Raw genomic sequence first — 22,674 nt, 5'->3', positions numbered from 1 at the left:
GTGTATTGTTTTATATACATCTGTGAAAACTTTCCATATTAATGTTTTTATATTATTATTTAATCTTTCTGTATGTTTCGGCTCTTACTATCTTGTTCTGTACTTTGCACATTGACACTTTTGTCAAATAAAAGCCTACCAATCTTAAAACCAATTTCATTGAAAAAAAAATCAAAAATGTATTAATACTCTTTTATTCAAAACTGTTTTTTTCTCTCTCTCTCTCTCTCTCTCTTTTGATTGACGAGACAGCCTTGATGGAATTATTTAAAGATATGTAGATAATGTATATGTATATTTATGTATTGTTTTATATATATCTGTGAAAACTTTCCATATTAATGTTTTTGTATTATTATATAATCTTTCTGTATGTTTCGGCTCTCTTACTATCTTGGTCTATACTTTTTACATTGACACTTTTGTCAAATAAAAGCCTACCAATTTAATTAAAAAAATCAAAATCGAAATAAACACTCTTTTGTGTGAAACTCTTTTTTCTCTCTTTTTGACAAGACAGCCTTCATGGAATTATTTAAAGATATATAGATAATGTATTTGCATATTAATATATTGTTTTATATATATATGCGAAACTTTTTAAACGGACTTTGCATATTAATGTTTATGTATTATTATTTATTCTAAATGTTTCGGCTCTCTTACTATTTGGGTCTATGGTTTGTACATTGACACTTATTAAATAAAAGCCTACAAATCTCATAAAAAAATTACGTAACATAACCTTCCATAAATCTAAACTTACCTGTTTATGCAAAATCAGTCGGAGCTTTATATCTCTTTGCGACGTTAAGATGAAAAATAATAAAAAAAAACAGAATCGTATCCAACATTCGCATACATAAAGGTACGGGCAACTGCATAAATGATTTCAGTTTAGTATAAACAGTACCAGAAGTAAGACGCACAGGAGACTTTTCTAGAACTTCAAATGATTTTTGTTATAAGGTTAGTCAATATTATTTTAACTAATTTAATTAAACATTTTTATTTTTTCTTTCCTTGTTATTTAAATGATTTTTCATATTTTTAATTCTAATTTGAGACGCTATTGTTTTTTTTTACAATTTTTTTTCGGTTTTTTTGCGTTCAGACAGTTGGAAGAGGGTTGCCGCTATTTGATACGGATCTTTTTTCTCCCAACTGCAAGTCACGACAACATTTATTTACAATATTTCTTATACAATTTTCTCTTAGGTTATTTAAATTTTAAAAATTAAACAGTATCAATGTACACGTTGAAAAAACGATGTAAAATTAAAACCAACGCGTTGTCTGTTTGAACAAAATAACAAAATTTAATTTATATAACCTCTTTCATGACAAAATAACTACATTTCTGATAATTTGTAAATAAAAAAAAAGAAATTAGTTTAATATCGATACGCCTTTAATCAATTATATATTTTAACATATTGCAGTGTTACCAGCAAAAAGATTTATTAAAAAATGATTTTACTTAAACCTACATTTTTTTAATAGGTCTGTAATATATGTCATATGATTTTTTATTCTACAGCCACTGAAAAATTAATGTTAATATTTAATTTTATTAAAATTAAAGTCATCGTTATTTAAAATTTTATACAGGAATTATTAAATATCTTTTTTTTTTTCATAGAAAAGAAACTGTATAGTATAAAGAAAACTAAAAGAAATTTTGTTCCAACAAAACCCTGTTTCCGACAAAATACGACAAAAAAATGTTTTAATAATACAGAAGGTCTAGTGGTATATTGTACTAACTTCTCTGAAGGTAAAAGATTGCTTTTAATTACAAATTTTCAAATATCAAACTATTGAAAAATGCTGAAAATAAATTAGGGGTGATGGTATTATATTTAAAACCATATTAGATACACCATTTATAAACAAAGAACGTCGAAACCAATTATTTGATATTATGTTTTTATTTACATACAGAATGGGATAAATAATATAATAATTTTTAATTTAGTAAGATTTTATCAATGGAAAATCGTCATATCTGTTTGTTTAAAAAACAATATCTTTCACCATAGCACCGTTCTTATAGATAATGGGTGATTGTTTTATAAAGAAACTTTAATGGTGATTGTATAACTCATTTGTCAGCAAAAAGGTTTATAGCCTTTACACATATTTTCAATTACACTGTAAATGGCAATTACAGTGAAATTTTTTACATTGATTTATTTTTTGGCACAGAACAATAACTTTTGGCTGTTGTACTGCAGGGGAAGAAAATAAACAATAATTAATTTTAATGAGTAATAATACGAAATTTTAAAATGATTTTTCATGTTATTTATGTATATAATATAAGCCAACATATATAAATCAACCGGAAGACTGTCACAAGTCTGATTAGAGATAAAAATATAAAAAAAAAACAAATAATACCTCCGAACGCGATTTGACCCTACTTTTTATCTCTTATATGTTATATATTTATTTATTATAAACATAGGCACACGTTGAAAACGCGATTATATATTAGAGAAAAAGTAATGTCGCTTTCTTCATACGACTGCGTTTTTAACATATTTTTATTCTAATCAAAAATATATTCACCTTCGTTATTGACAACCTTTTGCCATCTAGTGTACAAATTTTCAATGCCGGAGCGGTAACAAATAATCGGTTTTTCCGTAAAATATGTCGACAGAAGCGACTTTAATTTCCGATTCCCCTAATGTAATCTAGATTTTTCTATATATAGATAATCTTTATCATATATAGAGAGCAAATCGGCTACAGATTTGCCCCTTTAAAGCACATTTATAACCAATCAGCTTGTATATTTAAAACTTTAACAAAAGATGCATCACGGGAAAAAATTAAAAAGCAATTTAAAATGTTCTATTTTTAAAACATACGAGGGCAATGAGTATAGTACAGATTATATAATTTATTTGATATAAAAAGCATATCGTACTTCAAAAATTATTGTGTTAAATTTTTCACATAATCAAGTCAACTTTAAATATCATTCTTTACTACCTGTGCCCGCGACTTTTTCCGCGTGAAATTTACCAAAAAAAAAAACATTTCTTTCTTTTAAAAATTTATAACATAAACTACATGCCAGTATAAATCACATTTAAATTGCACCAGCTATTTTAAAGATAATTCAGAATTAACAAGAAAGACAGACAAAAAATTAAAAAAATATGATTTTGATATATATACCTTATATATATTCATATGCATGTAGTAAAAAGAGTTTATTTTAATATTTCAAAGAGACACTCCAATTTAATTTATATAATATATATAATATATATTTCTTGATGCGAACTATTGCTACAATATATCATTGTTGCAATTAAACATAATTACATTTTTTGTAAAGTATTTGTCTCAACAGACTTTGTACTTCCAGAAGTTATTTGCACAGATACATTATAATAATTTATTCATGCAAGCTGATAGACGCTTATACACGCAAGGCTTCTATCTAAAAGACTGCCGCGATGACAGGTATTTCGATGCCTGCATCCACACTCCGCGACCTTGATCTAAGTCATCGGTATACCTAGTAGAGGGCGCAGTTGTCACTCGAAAACCTTTAATAGTCAAAGTTAAAATAGCTTTATTATATGAGATCATTTCAATCATTTATAATCATCAACTTAATACGGTGATCGCAAAGTATTGTGAATTTGTTTATAAGATGTAAATCATTCGTTTATTCTTTCAAATCGATTTCATCTCCTTCAAAGTTTTTTCCAACGTTTTTTCCATTCCTCGATAGACGGGATAGTATTTTTCCGATATAACCTTCAAGACTTTCTTCTATACGGTTTTTATCTATTTTTTTCTATTCGCCCTTTGATTTTGCTAAATAGTCAAAAGTACCACGGAGCAAAATCAAACGAATGGTTCCGAACGATATGAGTAGAGTTTTTGCCAAAAACTGTCGGTATGACATCGATCAATCGAGACTTACGCGCTTGGGACACAAAATACTTTAAAATGGTTTGCTCTGAGCAGTATGATATTTCAACTATTGACAGCCAAAAAAATAATTACTTGCCTTCCATTATGACAGATTAAAGTTTGCGTCGATTTGTAAAAGCGCCATCTATTGAGAAGAACTAACAATAAACACAGTGGGGGTTTGTAAATTTTTTCTTATGATTATTTCAACAAAAAAATCCTTAAAATTAGAATTAATTTTCTAACATCTTTATGATTAATATATATATATATATATATATATATACTACAATCAGTTGATGCTGACCGATATAACTCGTAAACGACATTATAAATTTGCTGCACGTGAACTGTCAAAAGCGTGAAGTTCGGAAAGTTTTTTGTATTCTGATATATTTCTAGATTCTGCGCAATATTCTATTTATTTCTCCATAAGAATATTTTAACTAATGCATAAGGATACTTGCAAGATGATTAAAAGCGGTAAAGTCGTTTTCAAATTGCGTCGTGGCCTTGGTAGACAGTTTCATAGGAAATGTTTTTTTATAAATTGTATATTTTTAATTACATTCAATAATGTTAACATACGTTAATAAATAAAATAAATGATAAATACATTAAACGGACACATATTTCACATATTAAGTATATACTTCTATGTATATAAAATATAATTTAATGTCAAATCTTATTTTTTGACATATTGAAACTGTAACAAAAATGGCTGTATTGAATACGTTATCTGTTTTTTTTTTAAAAAATTGAAATCTAATCAATTGACATATGATAAATATATTTTTAGAAAAACAATTCTTTTAAAATTTGTTCATGTAGTTTTATTATTTATAAAGCTAAATATTCTAAATAATATAATTTAATGACAACTTCTTCTAGATTTAATAAAATACTTAATATTCAAAATTAATTTTCACTACAATATTTTAAAAAAATCATTTTTTTTTCATGTGTGCAAGATGCTATAGTGCGAATCCCTTTATCTGATTTATTAAGAAGTAAATACTTTTTCTTCTTAGTCTTAAGTGAAAGGCTTATTATTCAGTAAACAAATAATTAAATGAGATGAATCCTTGGTAATAATGTGGCTTGATTATTTTAATTTCATCTGATAAAGTGTCAATCTGATAAAGTGTAAAATTATAATATTATTTTATTATTAGGCATTACTAAAAGATGTGTTTTTGTGAAGTTTCTTCCTTCTTCTCCACAGCTATAACACATTGCGAAGAGTAGATTCAAAAGTAAAACAGATTAAAAATAAATAGTTAGTTGACGATCAATAAGAGTTCTATTAAAAGTTCCAATGTTCAATAAATCAATGTTAATTTGGTCTTCTTTTCTGTCGATATGCCCGCTTCTAGGCATAGGCCTACCAAAGATCACGAAGACCAGTCTTACACTCCATCTCCCATCCAGCGACTCCCACTACGACAACTGTGTCGTCGGTCCATCCTGTGGGCCCACTCACGCCGTACCGGCTCATGGCAGCAACCCTAGACTAATTAATTTAGTTTTAAATACCTTCGCAGTTATAAAACTACACTTCTATTACTAAAATAGTAATAACAATAATGTTAATCAAGAATTTAGACGCCATATTTTCTGTCTTCCCGCCAAAAAAAAATAATTGACATTAATTTTTTTTTTAATCTGCAGACGAAAATTATCAGTGTGGCCAGTATTAAATAATAATTACTACTAATTCCAATATATTTAATTCTATATTTGTTTTGAATAATGCTAGGAGTAATTTTTTTTTAAAAATTGAGGTTGATATACGCTATGGATGTTAAATAAAATACCGAATATTATATCATTGTATATATTTGCTTGAAGTGTTAATTTAGTACTTAAGCAAACGTATTATAGTCTGAAACATTTTACTGTATACCTATATAATGTTTATCTCTACCAAATTAACTAGATATATTTTATCTGTATACAGATAAAAACAATAAGCGCAGATATCAAAATAAATAACAGAGGTTTAATTAAAATGATAATTAATTATTGTTAACATATTTTACGTGATTAAATGTAAAAAATAATTATTACATATTAGATCGTATTGATAAGTTAGTGACAGTTGGCAGGCGATATATAGCGCGGAAAACATGACCGCTTAAGGCAACAAGGTAATAACAAGGTAACAAGCCGCCTTAAGGTTTCGTATTGAAGACTACAAACCGGCTTAACAACGGACAGGCGAACTTATTAAGTTCACCGGAAGTCCAACTTCCAACCGATTCTATTTTAAATCACTGGGGGAGGCCTATGCCCAGCTGTGGTCAATTTTCGCCTGAAATTATGGTGATGATTACAATATTCATATTTAAACGATCTATTACGCGGATGTATTTAAAAATAGCATTAACATCATTGTCTGCTATATGCTAATAGCGTAACTTTTACGTAATAAATATATAGAATAGTTTTTTTATAATATTTAAACAATGAAGACACAAGTAACATACAAAACTATCATTTTTTAATCGTATAATTCTTAGTTACAGTGTTTATATAAAAAAAGGTTAGTAAAAGTCATAATAAATAATATGTCAGAAGTTTACATTACTTGCAACATCGCGTCTCAACCGTTGAGACCCTATTAAAAAACAGTTGAATATAACATTAGGCAAAATCACTTGAAAACGGTCACTGTATAATAAGTGTTTACTGAATAAATAATTCAATGTTTTTTAAAAGGCACTCTGTTATCTGTATCTCGGAAATATAGGTATTTATTGCGTCGGAAAAGATTCTATTTTTATGTACATATCGTGTCCCATTTATCAAAGTCAATTCATTTGTTAATCCATATGGTATCATTTATAAAGATTGCTTGAGTTCGTTATGAGAAGAACACAAGGAGAGCCTGATTTTATTGAAAATGGGATCAAATAAAATCTCCCTACAAATGGAATCCTTCAACTGACAAGAATCCTTGGCAATGTCGTCATCTTGATTATTTTGGTTTTCATTTGAGCTATTTCTGTCAGAAAATGTATATCTATATTGTTATAACTTTTTTAAATCATATGTAGTAATGTTAGTTTTTTAAACGGGTTTATTTAGTTCGTCCCGTACGGAATTTGTTTATTTATTTGGGTCAAAATTAGAAATTGAAATTTAAGCACCTTCCCGTTTTCAGTTTGATCTGAAATTTTGTACACACATTTAATTTAGATGACAATACAATATAATAAAATCAATAACATTATAAATCTAAGATGGCCGCCGATACAAAATGGCGGATTACATATTTTTCCTTAACCCCCTAAATATGGATATCAAATGAAAGGGCTACACTAGTAAAACACGATGATTATGTCAAAATTTAAAATTCAAGATGGACGCCGTTCCAATGTGGCGAACTAGGTACATATTTTTCCACAACCACCACAATATGGGTATTAAAAAACCGTTTAACTTAAAAGTTTTTTAAATGTATTTTTCCTGCTTCTTTTCCACAGTTATAATCCATAGCGAGAAGAATAGAATAGATAGACAAAGTCAATGTCCATCAATAAGAGTTCTGTTAAAAGTTCAAAAGAATTTTGTCTTATCTTTAACTTTGACGTCCACCCAAAACAGACAGACGAGTATGTTAAAATCGTAAGTTGTTGGAAGTAGGCAGCTGCCAACTAGCAACAGACGTCTTACGATGACATAATAATAATTAAAAGTACTAACTTTAAACCTGGTCAAAGTCCACCGCCTAAAAAAAACCTCATCTGGAAATAATTTACCTCAAATTTCAAAAAATAAATTGAATTGTATCATGAAATATATTTTTATATTTTACGTCGTGTGGCAGTCAAACGGTAAACATCAATTATAAAAAGAATCGAACGAAAATTATTATCAAATAATATAACAAGCTAATAATTTTTCACAATTATTCACTAGTTATTTTAAAAAAAATAGAATTTAAAAAAAAACTTAAAAATATTTTCCATTTTAAATTTTCTTTCAAATTTGAAATGAGATTTTAGATGAATATTATACGCAAATATTATTAAAAATTGTATCACAATAAATTAGTGCGAAAAGTAACTTAATAAAACAAAAACAAATAAGAATGAATTTTTATTATAATTTTTGAATACTTTTTTTTATGAACGCAACCATAACGTTGACATAAAAAGGCGATAAAACTGACATACATAACCTATAAATTCAATTACATGTTTATGTTTTACAATTGTATATTTGTTTACAAGTTTTACAGTGAGGTCAGTTCTGTTTTTACATCTACGAACTATTTATTTTAAATATATTTGATTACAATATTTTTATAATTTCTCGAGCTCCATATATAAAAACAAAATTACAATTAAAATATTAGAAGATGTAACAAGATTTCGTCTGAATAGTCATCATGTCTGCAGATAGTCGGCCATTTTTTTTATTGGCCCTCATTTTTGTGGACATCTCTTTCTCCCTTACTGAATATTATTATTGTTATGCGCCTCTCTCATCCTTCTCAATTTCTTCCATTCATTTCTCTTTTTTTCTTTTCACAATATCTTTCATTCCTTTTCTTATCTTTCCTTTCGTACATCGCCTCTCCAGGATCCTACATATATATTTTCTTTTATTTTTCTTTATTTATTTTTGCGTTTAAAGTTATTTGCTTTTTTTAATATTTATATTATTACGTTTTCGTACTATATTGCAGTTTATTTATTGTCGATATAAAATTATCACGGTTTAATCCTTTTATTTCTTGGCTTTTGTCGTAGGTTTAATGACCTTCCTAAAGAAACCTAGGATGTTCTGGCAAGATAGCCGCTCATAGCGAAGTATAGAGCTCCCTCAAAGATCGTCATGAACTTTCCGAGACTTTTTTATATCATCGGTAAAACTAGTGCATTGCTAATCGCAGAACGGCTGCCATCTTGTGTCGATTCTAGAATATATTTGTTTCTTACAATAGTTGAATTTAAACCTTTTCTTGATAATTTATCTGTAGAGATACATCAAAATTAAAAAAAATTGTGGCATCAATTTTGAACGCAAAGTAATCATTTGTATGTGAATGTTTAGATAATTTCTTAATTTTCGAACGCTTGTTCAGTTTTTTCTGTTGGCATCCTTGGGTCTTAAAAGTCAAGTGGTATGAATATTAATGTAATATTTAAAAAAAAAAACTGCCAAGTTAAGGGTTAACACGATGACGCCTGGAAATATAAAATGAATGTAGGAAATATCTTCATCATAACCGATGAACAACTACTGGGTGGATTAGGCCTCCCCCTAACTTGTCTAGCGACATTCCGTTAACTATGTGGCAGGACCAGCTAGTGGTGAGCTTTCTGACGCTGCGTCTACCACCACCCGAGAACCTTTCGGCTACCCAGGGCTGACGGGAATGTTTACATGAAGTACTTTAATATTACTTAAATGATGACGTCAGCGGGTAGTCGACAAAAAGATTCCCGCGCCGGAATGATTGACGCACTTCATTTGCTAGTGAGGGTAGATCGACAAATACGTTCCTGAATCGCGCTATCAAAGTTTCCGCTCGCACTGAGACAAATGCAGCGCGCGCGAACCACCCCCCGGGGTCCGAGTTCTCGTGGTAAATCTAGTCTGGCCAAGCTGATCTAAATTGGCGTCATGTCCAATACAAACAAGACTGAATAAACCGAATTTAAATAAATCAAGATTCTAAACACCATCACTCACGAGACCGCTTCGACCCTGCCTTTTTGAACTGCTTATTGACTTGACGTTGGTGGTGAAGCTTCGGCCTCACGAAGAAGGATATTAATATACTGCTATTACTGTAATCGTCAGCATAAAGTAAACTTACCATGTCACGTACTGATGACAACTAACAAGAAACTCAGTTGTGGCTGTGATTTTATTATTGATATTTTTCTTTAAATTAGAACTTATACATTGACCTGCGAATGAGTAAGACACTTTATGTAGCCTAATAGCGAGTACAGCAAGTTTATTTTTATTCCTTAAATGAATAAACAAAAACATTTTGCAATACAGTTCAAAAAGGCAGGGTCAAAGCGGTCTCGTGAGTGTTGGTGTTCGATTTATTCAGTCTTGTTTGTATTGGACATGACGCCAATTTAGATCAGCTTGGCCAGACTAGATTTACCACGAGAACTAGGACCTCGGGGGGAGGAGCGCGCGCGCTGCATTTGTCCCAGCGCGAGCGGAAACTTTGATAGCGCGATTCAGGAACGTATTTGTCGATCTACCCTCACTATCAAATGAAGTGTGTCAATCATTCCGGCGCGGGAATCTTTTTGTCTACTACCCGCTGACGTCATCATTTAAGTAATATTAAAGTACTTCATGTATACATTCCCGTCAGCCCTGCGTAGCCGAAAGGTTCTCGGGTGGTGGTAGACGCAGCGTCAGAAAGCTCACCACTAGCTGGTCCTGCCACATAGTTAACGGAATATCGCTAGACAATTTAGGGGGAGGCCTAATCCACCCAGTGGTTGTTCATCGGTTATGATGAAGATATTTCCTACATTTATTTTATATTTCCAGGCGTCATCGTGTTAACCCTTAACTTGGCAGTTTTTTTTTAATATTACATTAATATTCATACCACTCGACTTTTAAGACCCAAGGATGCCAACAGAAAAAACTGAACAAGCGTTCGAAAATTAAGAAATTACCTAAACGTTCACATACAAATGATTACTTTGTAGTGTTTGGCACTAATCGGTGGAGGGGTGAAACACGTGTTGAGTGATTTAGCGGTGGCGGTTGTGTGATTCGCATTGTTTGCCGCATACGCATTTATCAGCGGGCTGGCGGGCGGTGTGTTTGAATTTATTTCATAGTGACTCCCGTGGATGCATCGTATAGATGGCTCGATTAATCCGTTTCTGAAGCATTAAACTGTATATACACTATGAAAACATAGCTGAAATAAACCAAGCACGAAAGAAAGGTTCGAATACGCTCACCATACACGAGGGTCAGGGGCGAAACATCCAACAACAGACACCATCGGGTAGCATAACAATGTACATCATACGTTAACAATATCACGTCACAGGAACTCGTGCGTGTATTGCACGGACGAGACTCAAGATGTGATCCCAAGGTTCATCGATGTGGCGAATACAGCAACCACTGCACAGACTCTTGCGCACAACCTGAGGATATCAATATGGAGTAGGGATGAGGAAGTTGTCGCATAAAATGTAATTTTAAAACCGAATATTGTCAGGACGTCGTTAAAACAGATTATAATCTAGAATACAGAGTAACAAGCAAAAACGTGAGCCAACAAAATCTGAAATATTTAAAGGTAAATGAAAAAACAAAGGCACCTACCCTAATGTCTGTGTAATATGGATCTGAAGATGGAAACTAAAACACGAACTGTGATAGACTTAAAACTGTATAGAACTGTGATACAGTGCTAAGAATATTGAGAAAATAAAAAAGTAGAAATAAATAAAAATGTTAAATTTACAAAAAATGAGTAATTTACAAGAAAACGCAATGGCAAAGATAAATTAATAAATAAAATTTAAAACAAAGACAAAGAAAGTGAAATGAGATATGAACAGAACAAAGAATGAAAGAATAAGTAAGGAATAAAAGAAGAGAATAATTGACACTAAGATGAAAGTAATATGAGGATGTAAATAATAGAATTCTGTGCAGAAATTACTTTTCTTCTAATATCCCTGTGTACACAAGACAACGGAAGTACGAGGGGCATTCAACAAATAAAGACTCCCTTTCTTCCTCGCTCCTTGGCAATTTAGATCTTATTCCTAAAGCGTTACGATACATAATGTATCATTTTTGACGCACCGCTGTCAATGTGTCGACTACATATAGAGTGGCATTAGAGATCAACGGGGGGGGGGGCTACATTTAGCAATGAACTAAATTAACCTTTCATCTATGTACTATAGCATTTGTTTAAATGAAAAAGTAAAGGTTTGGCTAAAGTACACGAGCAGTATATTAATACCCTTCTTCGTGAGGCCGAAGCTTCACCACCAACGTCAAGTCAATAAGCAGTTCAAAAAGGCAGGGTCGAAGCGGTCTCGTGAGTGTTGGTGTTCGATTTATTCAGTCTTGTTTGTATTGGACATGACGCCAATTTAGATCAGCTTGGCCAGACTAGATTTACCACGAGAACTAGGACCCCGGGGGGAGGTGCGCGCGCGCTGCATTTGTCTCAGTGCGCGCGGAAACTTTGATAGCGCGATTCAGGAACGTATTTGTTGATCTACCCTCACTATCAAATGAAGTGCGTCAATTATTCCGGTGCGGGGATCTTTGTCTCGACTACCCTCTGACGTCATCATTTAAGTAATATTAAAATTCCTCACGTAAATATTCCTGTCGGCCGCACGTAGTCTGCATATAGTTTTTCATTTTATTTATTGAGGAACATCAACAACCAGGGTCTGCCAACACCACGGCAGTCCTTTCATAAATACTTATTAACTTGACGTTGGTAGTGAAGATTCAGCCTCTCGAAGAAGGATATTAATATACTGTGTAACGTTGTATATGAGCGTTTCATATGTCCAAATTAAAATTAAGAAATATATAAATGGAGCAAATGTCACATAATTTGTAATACAGTCAAAATATTTGAACACTTGAAGGGGTATGTTACATCTCAAGTGACACGGGATTGTGGGAGCGTGCTGTCTTTTCAGTGGACCTTTGTTTTTGTAACAGACATTCCAATGCGCCCGCGCTGGTCAACCGAGTGTAGATCCATTGCCTAGTAGAAGGACCCTGGCCTCGGTCGCGTTCACTAGTTTTGTGACACTCACGCACCGACGCACACTCTTTGTGTCGATTGCGTTTACCAACTATGTGACGTTTCACGCGCCGGGGCTATTTCGAATTTACGTTATAAATTCTCGTTTCGATTCTTTAACTTCACTATCGAAGCATCTTTCAATTCACGTCACAATCTTTATATCGCCTCGCAAGTGAGAGTTTTATTATTAAAACTAGGTTGCGCAGCACGTGTGCTCCTACTAACCTCCTGCCAAAAAACCTACATGCAGTAATACCCCGCTTTACGAGACCCCATTATACGGGGTTTCACTATAACGCGAATTGCGAATTTCGCGCTCAAATGCCTCAAATTACGCGAAAGAGTGCGTATAAATATAATGTAGTCATCAACTTCTCTATGGTCGCGGGATCCCCGCTTCCTCTGAATATTCTCTTTGAAGAATCGGGAATTCCCAAATTTATAATTTGGTTATTCCCAAAATATATTCAGGTTTGGACATATTGCAGAGTATAGACAATAATGATGACCATGTCTTGACCATCTGTCAAACAATTAAAAACAGTGTTGGGTATTATGAACGTATTTTACAAGAACGTAAACAAAACGTTACCCAAAAGACAATAGATGTATTTTTCCGTAAAAAATAAGAGTATGTATTGTATAAAGTGTTCCTAGAATTAAAGTGATTGATTAAAATGATTTGTATTTTTTTGTAATAGTTTTTGACTATGTTTAATCCTACACCTCGTTATACGCGAATTTCAATTAACGCGATTTTTTTCGGAACATATCCCTCGCGTAAAGCGGGGTATTACTGTACTTGCGGAATTCGATTGAAACAAAAGAAAATAATCAAATTACTTAATAACCGTGCTAGAAATCTCCTTGTTTAACATTTTATGTTATCGATATCGATATTGTTACAATATGTACAGTATCAATACAATCAAGTAGAATAAATAAAAAAGTTTGTTTAGTATTTGTTTATAAAGGTGTTCTAAGAAAACAATCGTTAGATGTCGTTAAATTTTTTTGTTTTAAATGACCCGTAGTTGTTGTATCTCTAATACTATTTATACAACTCTCAGTCGCCACAACATGTACACAAATAAGTAAATTTTTAATAAATAGATCTAACATGTGTACCAAAGATAATGAAAAAAAATTCAGGTTTCAAAATTTTATGTAATTGTAATAGATTAAAAATGTTCTACAACTGAAATGATAACAATTCAATATGACATGCATCGCAATGAAAACTTTCTCTTGCGTGTCGACAGCTTGTTTAAATAAATAGAAAAGGAATATAATAATAAGTAGTAAAACGTGATGTTCGTGAATATAAAAAATGAGCAACAGACTTGTCTTTAATATGTGTACTATAGCATTTGTTTAAATGAAAAAGTAAAGGTTTGGCTAAAGCATACGAGCAGTATATTAATACCCTTTCTTCGTGAGGCCGAAGCTTCACCACCAACGTCAAGTCAATAAGCAGTTCAAAAAGGCAGGGTCGAAGCGGTCTCGTGAGTGTTGGTGTTCGGTTTATTCAGTCTTGTTTGTATTGGACATGACGCCAATTTAGATCAGCTTGGCCAGACTAGATTTACCACGAGAACTAGGACCCCGGGGGGAGGAGCGCGCGCGCTGCATTTGTCTCAGTGCGCGCGGAAACTTTGATAGCGCGATTCAGGAACGCATTTGTCGATCTACCCTCACTTTTAAATGAAGTACATCAATCATTCCGGTGCGGGGATCTTTTTATCGACTACCCGCTGACGTCATCGTTTAAGTAATATTAAAGTACTTCACGTAAACATTCCTGTCAGCGTTGGGTAGCCGGAAGGCTCTCGGGTGAGGACCACGAGCCGGTAGAAGCGGCTGGGAAAGCTCACCACCAGGTGGACCCACGACATAGTTAAGGTAAAGGGAAGTCGCTGAATACCGGCAGCGCTGGAGAACCGTTGCAGCGATGGGGGGGAGGCCTGTGCCCTTCAGTGAGCGTCTATCAGCTAGTATGAAAGGTTTGGTGATGGAAATATAATTCTACTTCTTAAAACTCTATATAATATTTGTGTATTCATTTTGGAAAGTGAAATTTTCTTGGTCATATAAACTTTGTTCAGTATTGTTATTAACTCCTTAATAATATTATTATGCTATTACAAATACATCTGAATATACTTCCGGTTAAAGTCAATGTTACAACAGTTTTATTACATGAGATCATTGCAGTTATTTATAATCGTCAGCTGAAAGTTTCACAACCCGCCACCTGCTAAGAGGAACTGACGAGAAACTCTGTGGGGTTGGTAATTTTATTTTTCATTAAAATTAGAACAATTCGTTTGCAAACATTATTATCGTAGACATACTCTGAAATAGAGTAATATGCCTTCTGTCAGAGCCTGTGCTTAAAAACATTTATTTAATTTACAAAGAGACAACTTTACCTTGTCGTTTGGTAATTTGTTATAATATCGTATATATAGACCTGCGAATGATTAAGACACTTTATGGAGCCTCATAGCGGGTACAGCCAGTTTATTTTTATTCCTTAATTACACGGACTTAACAAAAAAATAGATATTTAGTTTTCCTTTTAATTATGTGGTCCGGACATGAATCAAAATTTTCATAAATTCTCATGTCACACACAACTCGAAACGTTACCATTTGTTCGCTGTTTTCGTTTCAACTAAAACCAGCATGACCAAGTAATATATGAAATTCATTGACATGACAGTGGCGCCATCTATCGAAAATTGATCGTATTAACTTGGAAACCTCTGCGGGATCATGCACAACACTTTTACTTAAGATCATCACATGATCAAATACATAGTTTACGATTATATAAATGACATATAAACAAACATATACTTTTATAAGTAGAAGATTGCTTGATGACGTTGATTGATTTGTTTGTCTTAAATTTTCTGGGATTTTTTTGTAGTAAACCAAGAGAAAAGATATTCCTAGATTAATTTAGAAAATTTGGGTCATAAGAGAGTGTATAAATAGGAAAAAACAGTATGGATAAACCATTAAAACCATAAAGAAATGAACTGCGATACAGTACTGAGAATATTAAGAAAATACAAAATTAAAAATAAATAAATACAAAGTTTAAGATTAATGCATAATGTATAATAAAGTAAAAAGATGAAAAATAAAAAAAAACTGGAAGTTTGGTACCTGCAAAGTTCGGTGAGGGAAGTCGACGGTAGTGGAGTGGGGTATAAATGGAACAAAGGGGAATGAAAGAATACGTGAGGAATAAAAGAAGAGAATAATTGACACTAAGATGGAAGAAATAAAAGGATGTGAATAATAGAATTCTGTGCAGAAATTATTTTTCTTATAATATCCCTGTATACACGAGACAGCGGAAGTACGAGAGGCATTCAAAATATAAAGACTCCCTTTCTTCCTCGCTCCTTGGCAATTTAGATCTTATTCCTATACGTTACGATACATAATGCATCATTTTTGACGCACTGTTGCCAATGTGTCGTCTACATATAGAGTGGCATTAGAGATCTACGGGGGGGGGGGGGGGCAATTGACCAAATTAACCTTTCATATATGTACTATAGCATATGTTTAAATGAAAAATTAAAGGTTTGGCTAAAGTACACGAGCAGTATATTAATATCCTTCTTCGAGAGGCCGAAGCTTTGTGACTACTGTTCAAGTCAATAAGCAGTTCAAAAAGGCAGGGTCGAAGCGGTCTCGTGAGTGTTGGTGTTCGATTTATTCAGTCTTGTTTGTATTGGACATGACGCCAATTTAGATCAGCTTGGCCAGACTAGATTTACCACGAGAACTAGGACCCCGGGGGGAGGAGCGCGCGCGCTGCATTTGTCTCAGTGCGAGCGGAAACTTTGATAGCGCGATTCAGAAACGTATTTGTCGATCTACCCTCACTTTTAAATGAAGTACATCAATCATTCTGGTGCGGGGATCTTTTTCTCGACTACCCGCTGGCGTCATCATTTAAGTAATTTTAAAGTTATTCACGTAAACATTCTTTTTATTTATTTATTTACTTAGGAACATCAGCAGCCAGGGTCGGCCAACACCACGGTAGTCCTTTTTTAACTGCTTATAAACTTGACGTTGGTAGTGAAGATTCGGCCTTTCGAAGAATGATATTAATATACTGTGTAACGTTGTATATATGCGTTTTATATGTCCAAATTAATATCAAGAAATATATAAATGGAGCAAATGTCACATAATTTGACAGTCAAAATATTTGAACACTTGAAGGGGTATGTTACATCTCAAGTGACATGGCATTGTGGGAGCGTGCTGTCTGTTCAGTGGACCTTTGTTTTTGTAACAGACATTCCAATGCGCACGCGCTGGTCACACGAGTGTAGATCCATTGCCTGGGAGAAGGACCCTGGCCTAGGTAGTTTCACCAACTATATGACGTCTCACGCGCCGGGACTATTTCGAATTTACGTTACAAATTCTCGTCTCTATTCTTCAACTTCATTCTCGAAGCATCTTTAAATTCACACCACAATCTTTATATCGCCTCGCAAGTGAGAGTTTTATTATTAAAACTAGGTTGCGCAGCACGTGTGCTCCTACTCACCTTCTGCCAAAAACCTAAATACTTGCCAAACACGATTGAGACAAAAGAAAATAATCAAATGACTTAAAAACCGTGCTAGAAATCTCTTTCTCTAACATTTTTCATTATCAATATCGATATTGTTACAATATGTACAGTAGCAATACAATCAAGCAGAATAAATAAAAAAGTTTGTTTAGTATTTATTTATAAACGTGTTCTAAGAAAACAATCGATAGATATCGTTAAATTTTTTTGTTTTAAATGAACCTTAGTTCTTGTATCTCTTATACTATTTATACAACTCTCAACCGCCACAACATGTACACAAATAAATAAGTATATTTATAATAAATTGATCTAAAAAATGTACCAAAGATGCATAAATTTCCTCTTTTTTGACATCCTGCGATTGTAACGATAGCAATTCATTATGACATGCATCGCAATGAGACATTTCTTTTGCGTGTCGACATCTTGTTTGAATAAATAGAAAAGGAATAGAATAATAAGTGATGTGAATATGAAAAATGATCACGAAACCAGCCTTTCATATATGTACTAGTTCAAATGCAAAAGTAAAACTTTGGCTAAAGAATACGAGCAGTATATTAATACCCTTTCTTCGTGAGGCCGAAGCTTCACCACCAACGTCAAGTCAATAAGCAGTTCAAAAAGGCAGGGTCGAAGCGGTCTCGTGAGTGTTGGTGTTCGATTTATTCAGTCTTGTTTGTATTGGACATGACGCCAATTTAGATCAGCTTGGCCAGACTAGATTTACCACGAGAACTAGGACCCCGGGGGGAGGAGCGCGCGCGCTGCATTTGTCTCAGTGCGAGCGGAAACTTTGATAGCGCGATTCAGGAACATTTTTGTCGATCTACCCTCACTAGCAAATGAAGTGCGTCGATCATTCCGACGCGGGGATCTTTTTCTCGACTACCCGCTGACGTCATCATTTAAGTAATGTTAAAGTTCTTCACGTAAACATTCCTGTTAGCGTTGGGTAGACGAAAGGCTCTCGGGTGAGGACCACGAGCCCGTAGAAGCGGCTGGGAGAGCTCATCACCAGGTGGACCCACGACATAGTTCAGGTGAAGGGAAGTCGCTGAATACAGGCAGGGCAGGACAACCATTGCAGCGATGGTGGTGGAGGCCTTTGTTTTGCAGAGGGAGTGTATGGGATGAAACGACAAGAAATATATATAATTATATCGATGTGCATATGTTTCGATTAAAATTTTATATCCAAGACAACATATAAATTCTAGTGTGAAGTAAATAAGATTGTATACTGGGAATCGAACCCGTGATCTACGAACACAAGTCTCGGTCCTCTGTCGCTTGACTGCCATGGTGTTGGCAGACCACGGCTGCTGATGTTCCTCGATAAATAAAATGTAAAACTTTATGCAAACTTTGCGCAGGAATGTTTACGTGAAGAACTTTAATATTACTTAAATGATGACGTCAGCGGGTAGTCGAGAAAAAGATCCCCGCGTCGGAATGATCGACGCACTTCATTTGCTAGTGAGGGTAGATCGACAAATGCGTTCCTGAATCGCGCTATCAAAGTTTCCGCTCGCACTGTGACAAATGCAGTGCGCGCGCTCCTCCCCCCGGGGTCCTAGTTCTCGTGGTAAATCTAGTCTGGCCAAGCTGATCTAAGTTGGCGTCATGTCCAATACAAACAAGACTGATCAATCCGAATTTAAATAAATCGAGATTCTAAACACCATCACTCACGAGACCGCTTCGACCCTGCCTTTTTGAAGTGCTTATTGACTTAGGGATATTAATACACTGCTCGTGTACTTTAGCCAAAGTATATAGTATGTACATGAACACTAGTTTGATGATCATTTTTTATATTGACAAACATCACGTTTTAATACTTATTATTCTATTCTTTTTCTATTTATTTACACAAGTTACTTAAATGATGACGTCAGCGGGTAGTCGACAAAAAGATCCCCGCACCGGAATGATTGATGCATTTCATTTGATAGTGAGGGTAGATCAACAAATACGTTCCTAAATCGCGCTATCAAAGTTTCCGCTCGCACTGAGACAAATGCAGCGCGCGCGCTCCTCCCCCCGGGGTCCTAGTTCTCGTGGTAAATCTAGTCTGGCCAAGCTGATCTAAATTGGCGTCATGTCCAATACAAACAAGACTGAATAAACCGAACACCAACACTCACGAGACCGCTTCGACCCTGCCTTTTTGAACTGCTTATTGACTTGACGTTGGTGGTGAAGCTTCGGCCTCTCGAAGAAGGATATTAATATACTGCTCGTATTCTTTAGCCAAACTTTTACTTTTTCATTCAAACAAGTACATAGTGTTTAGATGTGATTACTTTTAATATTTACGAATATCATATATTAATACTTATAATTATATTTCTTTTCTATTAATTTAAACAAGTTGTCGACACGCAGGAGAAATGTTTCATTGCGATGTTGTGTGTGTGATATCGCTACCACCGCATGATGTCCACTGTTATACAACCCGAGGATGTCTGTTGTTAGACGAACAATGACCGCTTCACTCTTTACCCCCTGAGCCTCGCGGATGGAGAGCTTTTCGCACTTAGTCTATTTCAGCTATTTTTATATCACTACGTCATACATTATATCGCTTTAGGGGCTGTGCCGATGACGAAGATTTCATTTATAACTTCGGAAACAGACCTTTTAGCAATCTTGGGTCCACGGGAGTCACTAAGAAATAAATTGCAACACGACTACCTAAAGAATTGTACATACAAGTCCCAGTAAATTTAAGACAAACAGTTATCTCCGTCAACGTTATCTTATATTTGTTAAAATGTATGTTTGTCTGTATGTCATTTATATAATCGTAAACTTTGTATTTGATCATGTGATGATCTTTAGCGAAGTTGTTGTGCATGATCCCACGGAGGTTTCAAAGTTAATACGACTAATTTTCGACAGATGGCGCCACTGTCATTTCAATGAATTTCATATATTACTGTGACAGTTCATGCTGATTTCAGTTGAAACGAAAACAGCGAACAAATGGTAACGTTTTCAGTTGTGTGGGACATGAGAATTTATGAAAATTTTGAAATTCATGTCCGGATCACAAAATTAACATAAATACATTAAAAAAACTAAATATACTTATTTTGTGATAAATTCATTCAATAAAGGCATAAAAATTAAATTGCTGTACCCGCTTAACGGCTCCATAAACTATCTCACTTATTCGCAGGTCAATATATACGATATTATAACAAATTACTAAACAACAAGGTGTAGTTGTCTCTTTGTAAATTAAATAAATTGTTTCAAAGCACAGGCTCTGCCAGAAGGCATATTACTCTATTTCACAGTATGTCTACGATAAAAATGCTTGCAAACTAATTGTTCTAATTTTAATGAAAAATAAAATTACCAACCCCATTGAGTTTCTCGTCAGTTCTTCCTAGCAGGTGGCGGGTTGTGAAACTTTAAGCTGACGATTATAAATGACTGCAAAATCTCATGTAAAACTATTCTGACTTTGACTTTAACCGGATGTATATTCAAATGTATTTGTAATAGCATAATATTACTATCCAAGGAGTTAATAACAATATTGAACAAAGTTTATATGGCCAAGTAAATTTCACATCCCAAAACGAATACACAATTATTATATAGAGTTTTAAGTAGTAGAATTATATTTCCATCACCAAACCTTTCAGACCAGCTGATAGATGCTCACTGTAGGGCACAGGCTTCCCCCCCATCGCTGCAGTGGTTGTCCAGCGCTGCCGGTATTCAGCGACTTCCCTTTACCTTAACTATGTCGTGGGTCCACCTGGTGGTGAGCTTTCCCAGCCGCTTCTACCGGCTCGTGGTCCTCACCCGAGAGCCTTTCGGCTACCCAACGCTGACAGGAATGTTTACGTGAAGTACTTTAATATTACTTAAACGATGACGTCAGCGGGTAGTCGATAAAAAGATCCCCGCACCGGAATGATTGATGTACTTCATTTAAAAGTGAGGGTAGATCGACAAATACGTTCCTGAATCGCGCTATCAAAGTTTCCGCTCGCACTGAGACAAATGCAGCGCGCGCGCTCCTCCCCCCGGGGTCCTAGTTCTCGTGGTAAATCTAGTCTGGCCAAGCTGATCTAAATTGGCGTCATGTCCAATACAAACAAGACTGAATAAACCGAACACCAACACTCACGAGACCGCTTCGACCCTGCCTTTTTGAACTGCTTATTGACTTGAACAGTAGTCACAAAGCTTCGGCCTCTCAAAGAAGGATATTAATGTACTGCTCGTGTACTTTAGCCAAACCTTTACTTTTTCATCTAAACAAATGCTATAGTACATATATGAAAGGTTAATTTGGTCCATTGCTGAATGTAGGCGCTCTCCCCCACCGTAGATCTCTAATACCACACTATATGTAGACGACACATTGGCAGCAGTGCGTCAAAAATGATACATTATGTATCGTAACGCTATAGGAATAAGATCTAAATTGCCAAAAAAAAAAAAAATCGCCAAGGAGCGAGGAAGAAAGGGAGTCTTTATTTTTTGAATGCCTCTCGTACTTCCGCTGTCTCGTGTACACAGGCATACTATAAGAAAAGTAATTTCTGCACAGAATTCTATTATTCACATCCTCTTATTTCTTCCATCTTAGTGTCAATTATTCTCTTCTTTTATTCCTCACGTATTCTTTCATTCCCCTTTGTTCCATTTATACCTCACTCCACTTTTGTCGCCTTCCCTCACCGAACTTTGTAGGTACCAAACTTCCAGTTTTTTTTTAATTTTCATCTTTTTATTTTATTATACGTTATGCATTTATCTTAAACTTTTTGTATTTATTTATTTCTAATTTTGTATTTTCTTAATATTCTAAGTACTGTATCGAAGTTCGTTTCTTTATGGTTTTTAATGGTTTATCCAATCTGGTTTTTCCTGTTCATACTCTCTCTTATGATCCCTATTTCCTAAATTAATCTAGGAATATCATTTCTCTTGGTTTATTACATAAAAATCCCAGTAAATTTAAGACAAACAAATCGATCAATGTCATCAAGCAATCTTCTATTTATAAAGGTACGAGTATATCTTTGTTTAAATAATCGTAAACTGTCTAATCGTAAATCGTAATCTATTTCTATGTCATTTATATAATCGTAAACTGTGTATTTGTTCATGTGATGATCTTTAGCGAAGTTGTTGTGCATGAGCTCGCGGAGGTTTCCAAGTTAATACAATTTTCGACAGATGGCGCCACTGCCATGTCAATGAATTTCATATATTACTGTGACAGTTCATGCTGATTTAAGTTGAAACGAAAACAGCGAACAAATGGTAACGTTTCAAGTTG

General features: G+C 34.1%; 1 protein-coding gene across 1 annotated transcript in view; it reads left to right on the top strand.

Moving 5' to 3' along the window:
* Window positions 1–912: 912 nt before the first annotated feature.
* The window catches only part of nvd (neverland), a 42,262-nt gene continuing 20,500 nt past the window's right edge, over window positions 913–22,674 (top strand). The window contains exon 1 of the mRNA XM_068771189.1: window positions 913–969. The gene's annotated coding sequence lies outside the window, so the exon portion shown is untranslated. The remainder of the gene's footprint in view (window positions 970–22,674) is intronic.

Source organism: Battus philenor, unplaced genomic scaffold, assembly GCF_028537555.1.
Source record: "Battus philenor isolate CCGP_79_NKW_IND1 unplaced genomic scaffold, ilBatPhil1.0.hap1 SCAF_30, whole genome shotgun sequence".
NCBI classification, from domain to species: Eukaryota; Metazoa; Arthropoda; class Insecta; order Lepidoptera; family Papilionidae; genus Battus; species Battus philenor.
This window is presented reverse-complemented; position numbering and strand designations above follow the sequence as displayed.